Source organism: Octodon degus, unplaced genomic scaffold (assembly GCF_000260255.1).
Source record: "Octodon degus isolate 3935 unplaced genomic scaffold, OctDeg1.0 scaffold00037, whole genome shotgun sequence".
NCBI classification, from domain to species: Eukaryota; Metazoa; Chordata; class Mammalia; order Rodentia; family Octodontidae; genus Octodon; species Octodon degus.
This window is the reverse complement of record NW_004524613.1, coordinates 11,198,894-11,212,992: the sequence shown is the minus strand read 5'-3', so window position 1 is coordinate 11,212,992 and position 14,099 is coordinate 11,198,894. Positions and strand designations below refer to the sequence as shown.

At 34.6% G+C, this 14,099-nt stretch overlaps 1 non-coding gene across 1 annotated transcript; it reads right to left on the bottom strand.

The window, feature by feature from the left end:
- Positions 1 to 163: 163 nt before the first annotated feature.
- On the bottom strand, positions 164 to 270 carry LOC111816686. The gene has a single exon (XR_002821035.1). It is a non-coding gene; the product is annotated as a U6 spliceosomal RNA (small nuclear RNA).
- Positions 271 to 14,099: the final 13,829 nt, after the last annotated feature.

Here is a 14,099-nt window from a genome sequence, read left to right as displayed (position 1 = left end):
CAAATTGGTAGGACAGTTTCAATAATTAACACACTGCATGCGTTCTTCCTAGTGGTTAATTGCTGTACAAGATGCAGACATGATATTCTATTTACAAACATCATTAGAGCAAATCCCTCTATTCATTAAGAGAATATAACTGTATGTCAATCCTAACCACTTTAAAAATATGGAGCGCTTCACGAATTTGCGTGTCGTCCTTGCGCAGGGGCCATGCTAATCTTCTCTGTATCGTTCCAATTTTAGTATTTGTGCTGCTGAAGCGAGCACCTGAATTCTTTTTAAAAACAAATTCCTAAGTTATATCATGATGTCTATTTCACAAATGAAGAAACTGAGGCTTAGGGAGTGTAAATATTTTTTCTTGGCAACTCTCTATGGTGAGTAGGATTTAAACCCAGCTCTGATCTGTAAAGATTGTAGCCCATCCCTGAGGTGATACTGTCCCATAGGAGTGAACCACTTACTATTTAGGGGGACAGAGATGGGGCAAAGATAGTGGATAACCCAGATTGTCCTAATCTAATCACAAGTATCCTTACAATAAAAAGAAGGAGGCAAAACAGCCAGGAATGGAATAGAGAGATGCGTTGCTCCTGGATTTAGAGATGGAAGAAGAGTTCAAAAGTCAAGGAAACATGACTCCTAGAGGTTAGAAAAGGCAATGTAATATTTTTCTCTAGAGAAATTCTTCTAACATTTCATGAGGGCAGAATTATAGAGATGTAAGTTCTTAGAGTTGAAGCATTTAACAGGCAAGAGAAAAATCATGGAATGACAGCAGCTTGAGTAGATGGGCACTGGAGTGTAAAGTTAATTAATTGTGCATATCAGCAATCATTTTGTTACAGTACTTTCAGAATGTGACAATCAGATTACTGACTACTTTCTTTTCCATTTTGATCCATGCACCTTGTCTTATCCCTCAAATTTGAAGACAAGGATCATTAACTCTTCTTGAACTGGCAATATGTGAGCATGGTAACAAATTCAGATGGTATAACAGGCTATAGTGAACATGAAGTCTCCCTCCTGTTCCTGTCTTGAGCCTCGCATCTTGAGCCAACATTGTCATCAGTTATGGGCTGCCTTAAATTTGCAGTGTAAGTTCAATGGCTTAGTAACCTGTCTGTTTTGAGGATCCACTGTATCTTTCTAAATCACTCATGTGTTAATTAAATGCATAGCATTCAATATTAATTAAAGGACAAGAGTTAGTTTCCCCATTTGTATTAGTTTCCAATGTCACAGTTCCAAATAGCTGCAAACCCAGAGAGAGAGAATAAAAATGTGCCATCTTTCCTCTTTTAGTTCTGGAGGTCAGAAATTCAAAATGTGTTGGCAAGGCTGTGTTCTCTTTGATGCTCCAGAGAAGAATGAACCATTGTCTCATTTAATAACTGTCTTCTGGCCCCTTCCTTCTTCTTTGGATCTCTCTTTCCAACTCTTTCTTCCTTGTCTTTCCCTTATAAGGACAACTGTGGTTGTGTTGGTCAACCTAGACAAACCAGGAGAATCTCATCTCTAGCTTCTTAACTAAAGTATGTTTTATTCTCTTTGCCATACAAACTAACATATTCATAGATATCAGGGATTATGGTCTTTGGGGAGGAACTATTCAGTCTTATCATCTCGGAAATAATTAAGTTTAAAAATTACAAATCCTAAATATTTCACAGTCCATATAGTTCTGTTCATTCTATTGACCCCATATAGCTGTGCTCTTCATTTTCTTTGTCTTGGGTCACACCAAGGCCTTTTCAGTAGGATCCTTGGCATCTGAATCATTGTTTCCATTATCACTGGAGAACCATTCTAAACCTCTAGTTTTTATGTTTTTTTCAAGTTATTCTCCTTGAAAGTGTCTTGTTGACTTCCCATTGGGCTCAATGTGATGCAGAGTTTATTTTGCAAAGTGGATAAGACCTTTCATAATCCAGCAGTTGTTACCTTGCAGTCACTCTGAATTCCTTCTAGTATCTTAGGTTTAGTTACTAGAGCTCTGCACATACTTATTCTCACCATTTGGGTCTCAGCTTAAGTGTTTTCCTCTAGGGAAGCTGTACCTGATTCCTCACTGTTAGGCTTGATTAGATCCCTGCTTTCTGTTCCCAAGGCAATTCTGCATCCTCATCATAACCCTGACATTGCTGAGTAGTATTGATCCTACTTTCCTGAGGATATTTAATAAATATTTGTTGCCTTAGAGATTGCATGCATAAATACCATACTCTCTTAGTAGTAAGAGACTCTGAATTCCAACAATCTCTGGTGTTTGTTGTCAACCTCAATTCTCTGTGTACAAAGCCTTTTTGGGATAAATGTTAACTATTATGGAGGACTTTGGATATCAGTTTCTCATCTGGCATACATTTGAGGGAGAGTATGCAACACAAAGCTTTCTAGAATTTGGGCCCTTCTTATCTCCTTAGTTTTAGATAAATTGTGCTGCACTGAAAATATCAATTGCTAGAAAGAAATAATTCAACAAGATGCATTTTTCAGGGTAAGCTTTTCAGCAGACATATAGTATATTCATAAGGTTTTAATGGTCAGTCATCCAGAGACTGTTTTCTGCACAAGAATGCCTCTTATTTTCATTAGCGTTCTCCTTCCATTGAATATTTCAGGTCTTCTTGAAAACAATGTGCCCCTTAGTGAGCCGAAATTCCCCAGAGACAGGAAGAGAGTAAAGCTGTAGTGTCTGGCAGGAGTGCACCTCCTTCCTGCTTCCGGACATACCAGGGAAGGCAGTACCACACATGAGCTTATTTTAATGGAAACAGTAGAACCAGTGCAAAGCATGACATGGCAGCATCCCTTTGGGCAGGTTACAATTTACAAGATTCCACTAGTCTAATGCCGACCTGGCAGTCATAATGGTAAGATGGGCTTTGCTTTCAGAAGAAATCTATGCTTCACACAGGAGGTGGATTATAGGAAGGATGTGGATATGTGACAGTTCATATCAGGAATTCTTCAGTGGGAGAGAACAGATAAGGTTGTTTATGGGCAGAACTTGCCAAATAAACAGAGCACATTTGATATAGCCCGGCAGCTCACTTGACTTAGGAAAAACAATTTCCTTCCTTTCCCTATCCTAAATTCTCTGGTGTGGCTCCCTGTTAAGCTCTCTCACTGGCTCTACAGCTTAGTAGAGAAAATAACAGGATGCTCTTAGGTGGGCACAGACTAGTAACTGCAGTTTCTAGAATGACCATCTCCCAAGAGAGAGTCATAGTATAGTAGAAATATACCATTATTATGATGTATTACATTTAATGATTTACATATATTGAACCACCCTGCATCCACCATGTCAACAGAGCCAAAGATGAAAACCACATGAACATATACATAGATAGAGAAAAATCCATTTGACACAGTCCAACACTCATTCATGTTATAAATCATACAGAAAAAGGAATAGAGGGTCTTTATCTCAATTTGATAAAAGCCACTTGTGATAAACCAATAGCCAAAATCATAGTAAATGGACAAAAACTGAAAGCTTTCACTGTAAAATCAAGAAGTAGACAGGGATGTCCACTGTCTCCACTCCTATTCAATATACTTCTGGAAACACTACCCAGGGCAAATAGACAAGAGAAAGAAATAAAAGGCATAAAGTTGGCAAAGGAAGAGGTCAAATTATTATTATTTGCAGATGGCATGATAATGTACACAGAACACCCCCAACACTCCACAAATAGACTTCTAGATTTAATAACTAAACTCAATCATGTGGCTGGACAAAAAGTCAACACTTAAAATTCAATGTTACTTCTGTACACAAACAAAAATTTCATTGAAGGAGCAATTAGAAAACACAACTTTCATAATAGCATCAAAAAAAAAAAAAAGAAAAGAAACACTAATGCACCTAATGAGAAAGTAAAAGATCTTTACATTGAAAACTATAGTACTCTGGAAAAGGTCACCGAAGATCATATTAGGAAATAGAAAAATATCCCTTGTTCTTGGATAGGAAGAACAAACATAGAGAAAATGGTCCATACTCCCAAAATTGTTATACAGATTTAATGTGATCACTATCAAAATATATATAGGATACCTCACAGAATTAGAGAAGTAATTCTAAAATTTATTTGGAACTAGATGAAATCTAACATATCAGAAACAATTCTGGGCAACAAAGTCAAATGAGGCATCATAATCCCTAACTTTGTAGTCAAAGCTATCATGATTAAGAACATCTTGGGACTGGCAAAACAAGCAAACAAACACACAAAAATAAAACCAGATCCTAGGATCACAGGAAAAGATAAGACGATGCAGAAACAACTCCAAACACAACCAGTTACCTTTTGAAAAGGGCCAAATACTCAAAAGAATGAGTAAAAATTGTGCTGGAAAAACTGCTTTCTACAAGCTGAAGATTAAAAGAAGACTCATATCTCCTCTCATCTTGAACTAAACTAAAATAAAAAGGATCAAATACTCAAATATTAAAACAGAAACACTAAACCTGCTGCAATAGAAAATGGGTAGGAATCTTGAAAATATAGGTCTAGGCAAAGATTTTATGAACAAAACCCAGATCCCAAGGAAAATACTATCAAAAAACAACTGGGATCTCATCTAATTAAAAGAAATCATCAACACAGAATGGGAAAATTTTTGCCAGCTGTTTCTCAGACCAAGGACTAATATCTAGAATATATAAAGAACTAAAAACAACCAGACCCTCCAAATTTAAAGACACAACCCAAAAAATGGGCATATGAAATAAACAGATGCTTCTCAGATGAAGAAGTACAAATAACAAATAAATATATGAAAAAATGTTCAATGTTACAGGTCCCTTTTGAGAGATGCAAATTAAAACAAAGCTGAGATTCCATCTCACTCCAGAATGAATAGCAATTACCAAGAAATCAACCAATAACAAATGCTGGATGGGCTGTGGGGAAAATGGTATCCTCCATTGCTGGCTAGAATGTAGACTTGTGTAACCACTGTGGAACAGTGTGAAAATTCCTCAAAAGACTAAAACTAGAGAGTCTATTGGTCTAGCTATTTCCCTGTTTGATAGCTTCCTGAAAGAATTAAAAATATCATAGCAAGTAATATATGCACACCACATGTTTATAGCAGCAGAATTTATATTAGCTGAATCTTGGACACAGCCCAAATGTTCATCAACCAATGAATGAGTAAAGAAGATGTGTTTATTTTAATTATGCAGTGGAGTACTATCCAGACATAAAGAAGTTCAAACTTGAGATATTTATAGGTAAATGCGTGCACCTTTAGACCATATTCTTAAGTGAAATAAATGAAACACACATGTGTAAATATTGAGTTGTTTTTCTGGTATGAGAAATCAAACCTTTAAGGAAGGTATACTAAATATTATGAAATAGTAAAAAAAAAAATGCTCAGTTGGGAAGAGCATCTAGGAAGGGGTTTGGGGAATGTAGAGAAAAGAAAAAAATAATAGACGAAGGAAAGAAATGGAAATAAAGCTTTTGTAAGTAGGAGGGGTAGAGAACCCAAAGGAGAAAAGGGAAATAGGGACAAAAGAGAAGTCAAGATATACCATATATAGGTACAAAGTTTCTATGATGAATGTGGTTATTGTGTATACTTAAAATGTACCAAAAACTTAACTAACAACAACAACAAAAGAAATGGAGACCATTATCCCCGGTCTCCAAATTGTATACTCTGGCCATACATTGTCAGGGAACCCAAAAGAGTATTATTTCCAGAAAAAGCAAAATGGACTCTTAGCTCATTCTTGTCTGGAGATGACGAGTCTCTGTAGCTAAAACCCAACCCAAAGATTAGAACTCTCAAGGTATCTTTCTCACAGTTGAGGAACACAACAGTCACTGGAATATTTATTAATTCCAGTTTCATATCTTTGCCCAGCCCTTGTGAATCAGAACTTCTGTAGGGAGGTCCTATGAGCTTGTGCAGGTAAATTGCCCAGAGGGTTTTGTAAATGTTTCTTAGCTCCATTCGTGTGGTTTTCGGTAACCCCGCTTGGGTAGAAAAAGTATCTTTGGATCCTTTAACAAACATCTCCTGTTTCTGCCCCCTTCCTCTGCCATTATCTGCTGAACTATTTTGCTCTTTGCTTCTGTGAGTTTGACTATAAGTTTCACCTATCAATTAGGTCATTACATCTTTGCCTTTCCACATCTTTCCATGATTTATTTCACCTTCCTTAGCATTCTAAAGTTTTATCCATATTCTCTCACTTGACAGTATTTCCTTCTTTTTTAAAATATACATCATATTCCAGTTTGAATGTGAGTGTGTGTGTGTGTGTGTGTGTGTGTGTGTGTGTGTGTGTGTATGCAGCTATCTGTCTATATTGAAGCAGGTTTGGATCCAGGGACCCATAACAAAATCAAAATTGAAAGATGTTCAGATCTTTTACATAAAATGGGTAGCATTTGCATAGGACTTGCATAATTCTTATTTAAATTTTAAATTATCTCTAAATTAATTATAATATACAATAATGCCATGTCAATGATCTTTATATTGTTGATGTGCTATACTGTTTAGGCAATGATGACAAGGAAATGGTTTGTACATGTTTGATTTTTAAAACAATTTTATTGAGAAACAAATAGCAATAAGACAGTTTCAAAACTGATTACTAGCACAGTTTCAATCAATACATTGCATATTGTTGTCTTAGTAGTTATGCATTGTACAAGATGCAGACATGATATACTGTCCATAAACAGTACTAGAACAAATTTCTCTATTCACTGAATTAAGAGAAAGTAGCTATATAGCTATCCTAACTATTTTGTATATCCGGATACAAAATGGTCATTCATTTGTATCCCCCTTTTTTGTTTAGTTTTGTCAGAGAAAGGTATTCCATTGTCATTTAAATATTATAGGTGCGTGAATTCAGCAAAATCTTCCAATATAGTCCAGTAGTCCATAATAGTAGTGGGTTATCTGTAGGATTGGCAATGTCAAAAGTTGTTGACTTGAGCCTTTTACAGCTCAGCATATTAATATGGTTTTACTTTTTATACTTCGTTTTTATACTTTTCTGCTGGATGGTCAAGACCAAGATAAAGCAAGACCTATATAACAAGAAATGTAACTTTTGTACATGTTTGACATTGATGCAATTATTTTTTTCTGAATATTTTTGATTCCTGGTTCATTGAATCTATGAAAGAAGAACTCATGGATAAGGAGGTACAACCCTGTATGTGCGTGCGTGCGTGCATGCATGCTTGCATGTGTGTGTATACATACATATGTGCATGTGCGTGTTTGTTCCTGTGGCTGACATTTGCTTTATCTATTTATCTGTTGATCTATACTGATGCTTATTGTGTACCAGAGCTATTGTGAATAATGCTAGAGTGAACATAGGAGTACAGATTTATCTTCAGCATAATGTTTTCACTTGTTTTGAATATATATCCAAAAACAGGAATGTTGGGTCCTGTGGTAGTTCTATTTTTAATATTTTGAGGAACCTCAGGCTATTTTTCATAATGGGTGCACTAATTCACACACTACAATAAAAATGTAAAGGGTTCTCTTTTCTCTGCATCCTTGCCAACATATATTTTTTTTGTCCCTTTGATCCATTCCAACAGGTGTGAGGTGATACCGCAATGTGGTTTTAATTTGCATTTCTCTGATGATTTATGACGCTGAAAATTTTTCAAGTACATGTTGTACTTTGTCTTTTGAAAAATATCGGTTCAAATGCTTTGCCCATTTCAAACTAGTTTTCTTGCTATTGAGTTGAGTTTATTATATATATATTGTGAATATTGATATCTTACTAAATTTGTGGTTTGCAAATATTTCCTTCTGTTCTGTGGGTGGTCTCTTCCTTTTGTTGATTGTGTTTTTTTTCTTTGTCCTATAGGAGGTTTTTAGTTGATGCAGTGCAATTTGTGTGTTTTTGTTGCCGGTGTCACCAGATCAGATTAAAAACCTTTCCCAGACCAATGTCAAGAAGCCATCCTCCAATCCCCTTCCTATTATATGATAGATTCAAGTCAAATGCTTGAGTTTTTAGTTTATTTGAAGTTGATTTTTGCATATGATGCTAGACAAAGGTCTTATTTCATTCATCTACATGTATGTCTTTTTTTTTTTTTTTCTTTGTGGAACAGGGGATTGAACTCAGGCCCTTGTGCTTGCCAGGCAAGTACTTATTCTACTGAGCCATCTCCCCGGCTCCTTCATCTACATGTAGACATATAGTGTTATCAACAATATTTATGAAGGAGACTGTCTTTAGCCCCTTGTTTGATCTTAGCACATTTGTTAAAAATCAGCAAGTTGTAAATATGTGGGTTTATTTTTGGGCTTTTTACTTTGATCTATTGAGGAGTGTGTGTGTTTTTGTTGTTGTTGTTTATGCCGGCACTATGCTGTTTTAATCATTATAACTTTATTGAATATTTTTAAATCAGATAGGGTGATACTACCAGATTATTTTCCTTTTACTCAAATTTGATTTGGTTATTTGAGGTATTTTTATTGTTTATCTTGCATTTAGGATTTTTTTCATGGTTATGTGAAACAAATCATGTGAGTTTTGGCAGAGATTACACTGAATCTGAAAAAGGGTAGGATGACTTAGAATAGTATGAATATTTATTATCCCTTCATTCCATGAATGCAGGTTATCTTTCCAGTTATTGTGCCCTCAGAGACTTGTAGTTTTCCATGCTCAGAGTTTTCTCTTCTTTAGTTAAGTTTATTTTAAATATTTTGTCTTTAGGTATTATTAATGAGATTGTATTCTGAACTTCACCTTTCATGTAGTTTATTATAACTATACCAGGCCAGGTTTTGTATGGTGCTGTTATGAGCCTGCAACCTGATGGAGTTTTTATTTTTATTTTTTTATTAGTTGTAAGGATGCAGTATTCATGATTTTCTTCATATTAGATCACGTCAAAAAGAGACAATTTAATTTCTTCCTCTCCAGTTTGGAGGCTTTCTATTTTTTTCTCTTGCCTACCTGCTTTGGTCAAGACTTTCAGCACTATGGTAAACAGAAGTGATAGGAAAAAGTGATGACTTTTTCCTGATCTTAGAAGAAAAGCTTTTCTGGCATGCATAAGGTCCTGGGTTCGATCCCCAGTAAAAACAAACAAACAAACAAACAAACAAACAAACAAACCAAACCAACCAACAAACCAACCAAACAAAAAGAAACAAAATTAAAAAAAAACAAAACAAGAAAAGCTTTAAAGTTTTCACCACTGAGAATGATGTTAGTTGTATATAGTCTTTATTATTTTTATATACAATCCATTTATATTTAACTTGTTGAGTGTTAAATTTTGTTAAATGCTTTTGCTTTATTGTTAAAATTGTCAGGTAACTTTGTATTTTATCCTGTTAATGTAACATATTATATTTATTAATCTGTAAATGTTGAAACATTCTTGAATCCTAGGGATGAAAACTACTGCTTGAGCGTGGTGTGCTGATTTTAATGTATTGTTGGATTTAGTCTGCAGTTATTTTGCTGAAGATTTTAATATCTATGTTCATCAAGGATATTGGTCTGCAGTTTTCTTTTCTTGTGGTATTCTTGCCTGGTTCTGGTATCAGATCAATGCTAATGTAATAGAGTTATTTTAAAGAATTATTATTAGGAATATATTATTTTAAATAATTTTTAAGAGTTATCTTTATTTTTTAGTAAAATTCGAAGGCGATTGTTTTTACATTTTTTTACATGTTTGGTTGAATTTGCCAGTGAAACTATGGGATCTTAAACTTTTTTCCTGTTGCAGAGGTAGGGTTGATTACTGACAATCTCCTTTTGGCTTGTTGATCAGTTAACATTTTCTATGTTTTCCTACCAAGACTGATAGGTTGTGTGTTTCTAGAGATTTATCCATTCTTCATAGATTATGTAACATTTTGGTGTATAACTTGTTCATAGTGATTTCTTATGATCTTTTTTGTATTCCTGGTATCAATTTTAATTTCTACTTTTATTTATTTAAGTTTTTCTTTTTCCTTAGGCCAGAGAGAAGTTTGTCAATTTTGTTTGTATTTTCAAAAAATAAACTCTTAACTTCATTGATCTTTTCTGTTGTTTGTTCTAGTCTCTATTTCATTTATTTGTGTCTTGGTCTTTATTATTTTTTTATGTTCTCCTGACTTTAATCTTAGTTTCTTCTTTCTCCTAGTGATCTGAGATACAAAGTTAGACATTTTTAAATTTGAGACATTTAGTCTTTCTTTTTCTTTCTTTCTTTCTTTCTTTCTTTCTTTCTTTCTTTCTTTCTTTCTTCCTTTCTTTCTTTTTTTTTTTTTTTTTTGGTAGAACTGGGAATCGAACTCAGGCCCTTGTGCTTGTCAGGCAATCACTTATTCCATTGTGCCATCTCCCCAGCCCCTAACTAGTCCTTCTTAATGGAAGAGTTTATCAAAATAAACTTCCCTCTTAGAACTTGGTTGTATTTCACAGATTTTATTTGTGGTGCCTACTAGGCATTTTTACTTGTCTCAAGATATTTTTTCTTCCCCTTGCATTTCTTCATTGATCTGCTGAGTGTCTAGACTGTGTTTTGTTTCCATATAATTGGAAATCTTCCATTCTTTCCTGTTATTGATATTTACTTTCATAATTTGTGACAAGAAAAGATAATATTGATATGATTTCAATCTTTTTGAATTTCATGAATTGCGTTTTGATGTGGAGAATTCATCTATCCTAGGAAAAGTTTCATGTGTCCAAGACTGTGTATTATGCAACTATTTGATGTAATGTTTTGTGTGTATCTGTTAGTCAGTTAGGACCTCTGTTTGCCTGATGGCTTTATTTCTGAATAACCTGTTCATTGTTGACAGAAGGATATTGTAGTACCGTACTATTGCAATATTTTTATCTATTTCTTCCTTCAGTTTTGTCAACACTTGCTCTATGTATTTAAGATAGTCTGATGTTGGGTGCATGTTTATAATTATCTTCTCTTAAAGAATTAGCACTTTTCATTGTCAAATAATAACCTTCTTTGTCTTTCATGGAAATTTTTGATTTAAGGCTCATTTGCATGATATACAAGTCAGTCTTGTTCTCTGTATGATTGATGTGACGTGTCTTCCCCATGCTGCTTTTTCCAGTGCAAGGACATATTTTGGAGGCAGCATAATATTGAGTGTTATTTTTTCCCAATTTATATCATTCAACTGGAGAATTTTTTTTTTCAACTGGAGAATTTGTTAACATTTAAAGTAATTATTCAGGAAGGACTTCCTCTTACTATTTTTTGTGGTTTTATGGTTCCTTGTTCTATTCTTTGTCTATTACCGCCTTGCTTTGTGATGTATTGAACTTTCAGATGATATGCTTGGATTCCTTTCTTCTTTATCTTTTGCATACCTGCTGCATATTATTTTCTTTGTGATTAACATGAAAGTTATACAAAATAAGTTATAACAATGTATTTTACAACTTCATAGTTTTATTTTGACAACTTCAACCATATACTAAATATCTACATTTTCATTCTCCCACAAATTATATATGATTTATATCATAATATACATCTTTTATACATTGTATATCCATTAAAAAGTTTTTTTTATTCACTTTAGGAACTTTACTACTTGCAGTGTTTATATCTGGAGCAGAAATCCAAAGTTTACATTTACTATTGGCAAAATAATGTTTATACAAACATTCATTGCAGCTCAGTTTTTATACAGTGCATTAACAAGTTGTTATAGTTATACTTATTTGTAATACTTTTGCCTTTTAATTTTTATATTAAAGCTACAAATTATGAACTAGTCTTCCATATCAGGGTATTTTGAATTTGGCCATATTCTTATCTATCTGTCTATCTATCTATCTCTATCATTCTATCGTTCTATTATTGGTATATGTTTGGAGTATATGATGTTTACATTTTTGTAGGGAGTTGGTTCATGTACATAACACATGTTTCTTAATACCCTTTCCTTCTCCTTTCTTTCCATTTCTCGATTCCCTTTCTATTTGAGAAAGATCTATCTCTTAGTTCCTATTATATATCTTTTATTTTGCTCTGCATACATAATTTGGATTTCTCAAGCTTGTATGCCTAATTTATTTTACTTTACATTATGGTCTCATTCATCTTCATACACTATTCTTACTTTTAGAGTGAGTTTTACACATTTTCATACTGCCACTTAGCATTCTCTTGTTTCAATTTTGAGTAACTCTGTTTAATATTCATTATAAGATACGCTTAGTGATGATGAACTTCCACAGCTTCTGTTTGCTTGGGAAACTCTTTAGTTCTCCTTTATTTTTGAAGAACACATTGTTGAATATATAATATTCTAGGTTGGCAGTTGTTTTCCTACAGTATTTTAAATATATCATCCCACTCTCTCTTGGCTTGCAAAGTTTCTTCTCAGAAATCTGCTGACAGTCTTAGTGAAGGTCCCTCCTTTGTGAGACATTGTTTTTCACTTGTGACTTTAATGATTCTGTCTTCATTTCTGACTTTTGAGAATTTGATTATGATGTGTATTACTGAAGATATATTTTTAATTGACCTACTGGATTTCTTTTGAATTCATTGTTTTGGATGTTCATTTTCCTATTCAGCTATGGGAAAATTTCACTTATTATTCCTTCAAATAAGATTTTTTCCCTTTTTTTCTTTTTTAGTGTATTTGGCACAGGGTATCACTATGTAGCTTGGACTTATAGTCAATCCTCTTGTTTTCAGCCTCCCCAGCACTGAAATTACAGGCACCCCAGACTCAGTGGCTGGCTCAGCTCACCAGAGGGGTGGGGCCATCAGGGCATGCAAATAAAATTCTTTCCATTTTCTTTTTCTCTGCTCTGAGACTTCTCAAATATGTGTGTTACTCCATGAAAGATATTCTATAATTCTTGGAGATTTGCCTCACTCTGTCATTCTGGTTTTTTTTTTTTTTGTTTTGTTGTTGTTCTTTGTTGTTGTTCTGACTAGCATATCTTATACGACCTGTGTTTGAGCTCCATGCATTTTGTTACTGTTACTCTCTGTATAAATTTTAGTTTATTAATTTTTAAGACATCTGTGCTGGTTTCAAGTGGCTTGTATTTCTTCTTGTGGATTTCATATAATTAATAATATTTAGGTAATACAAGAAATTTGGTAGTGTTGAAACTTTATGTATTGAAGAAATATGCGCATACCCTAGAAACTCAGGAACATTTTCTGGCCTTTGAGGAGACAGAGCTCACTTATTCAGTCATACTGAAATGCATGACACAGAGTCCTTACTAGAAGGTGTTTTCAAAATGCATTGTTCCTCTCCAGCCAGCGCCCAGGCCCAGTGTGTGTGTGGGACCATCCACACACTTGCAGGAACTTCCTCCATCAGAAAGGTCTGGTGTGGAATCCTGTTGCAGAACTCCCTGCAGAGAGGTTAGGGTCCAGATCCACCCAGCTAATCAAGGAGCTGAACATCTTGCCAGAAGGGCACAGCTAGTTCACTTCCATGGGCTGCAGTAGGAATAAGCAGGGCATAGCAAGAAGACCCAAGACAGGCACCTGTGAATGAGTTAGAACTTGGTAGATTCAGACCTGATAAGTTGAGACACTTTGCTAGACCCAGATCTATGAGAGCATCCTCTTTCTCTTTGTCTTTTGATTGAGAGAGGGGGCAAGGGGTAACCGGGGCCAACTAGTCTGCCTTGAAGATCCCATGTACATCAAGGGTAGGTGATCAGACAGAACTTAGGGGAACTGATTTAAATACAAATTCTCAGTTTAATATCTGCTTAGCTACAAAGACACAATGTTAGCTCTCACGGTCTAAAATACAAACCCATTAGTTACAAAAGTTTGTTAACTGCTATCACTACTCATTTTTAGTGTTCCTAATTGTAATTCTGTAAATACAAAACTGTAACTGCCTTAACCATATAATCTTCTTGGGTAAGAATATCAGTAGGTGCTAAGGTAACAACTGCACCAAAGCTCTACACCAAAGGTCAGAGGACAGTGCTATATAAAATGACAAAGAGAAGGAGGAAAATACATTCTCAGGCTGTGAGCCCATCCAGAACAAATGCAGGAGACACTAACAGAAAAAATTGGAAATCGCATACCTGAAAT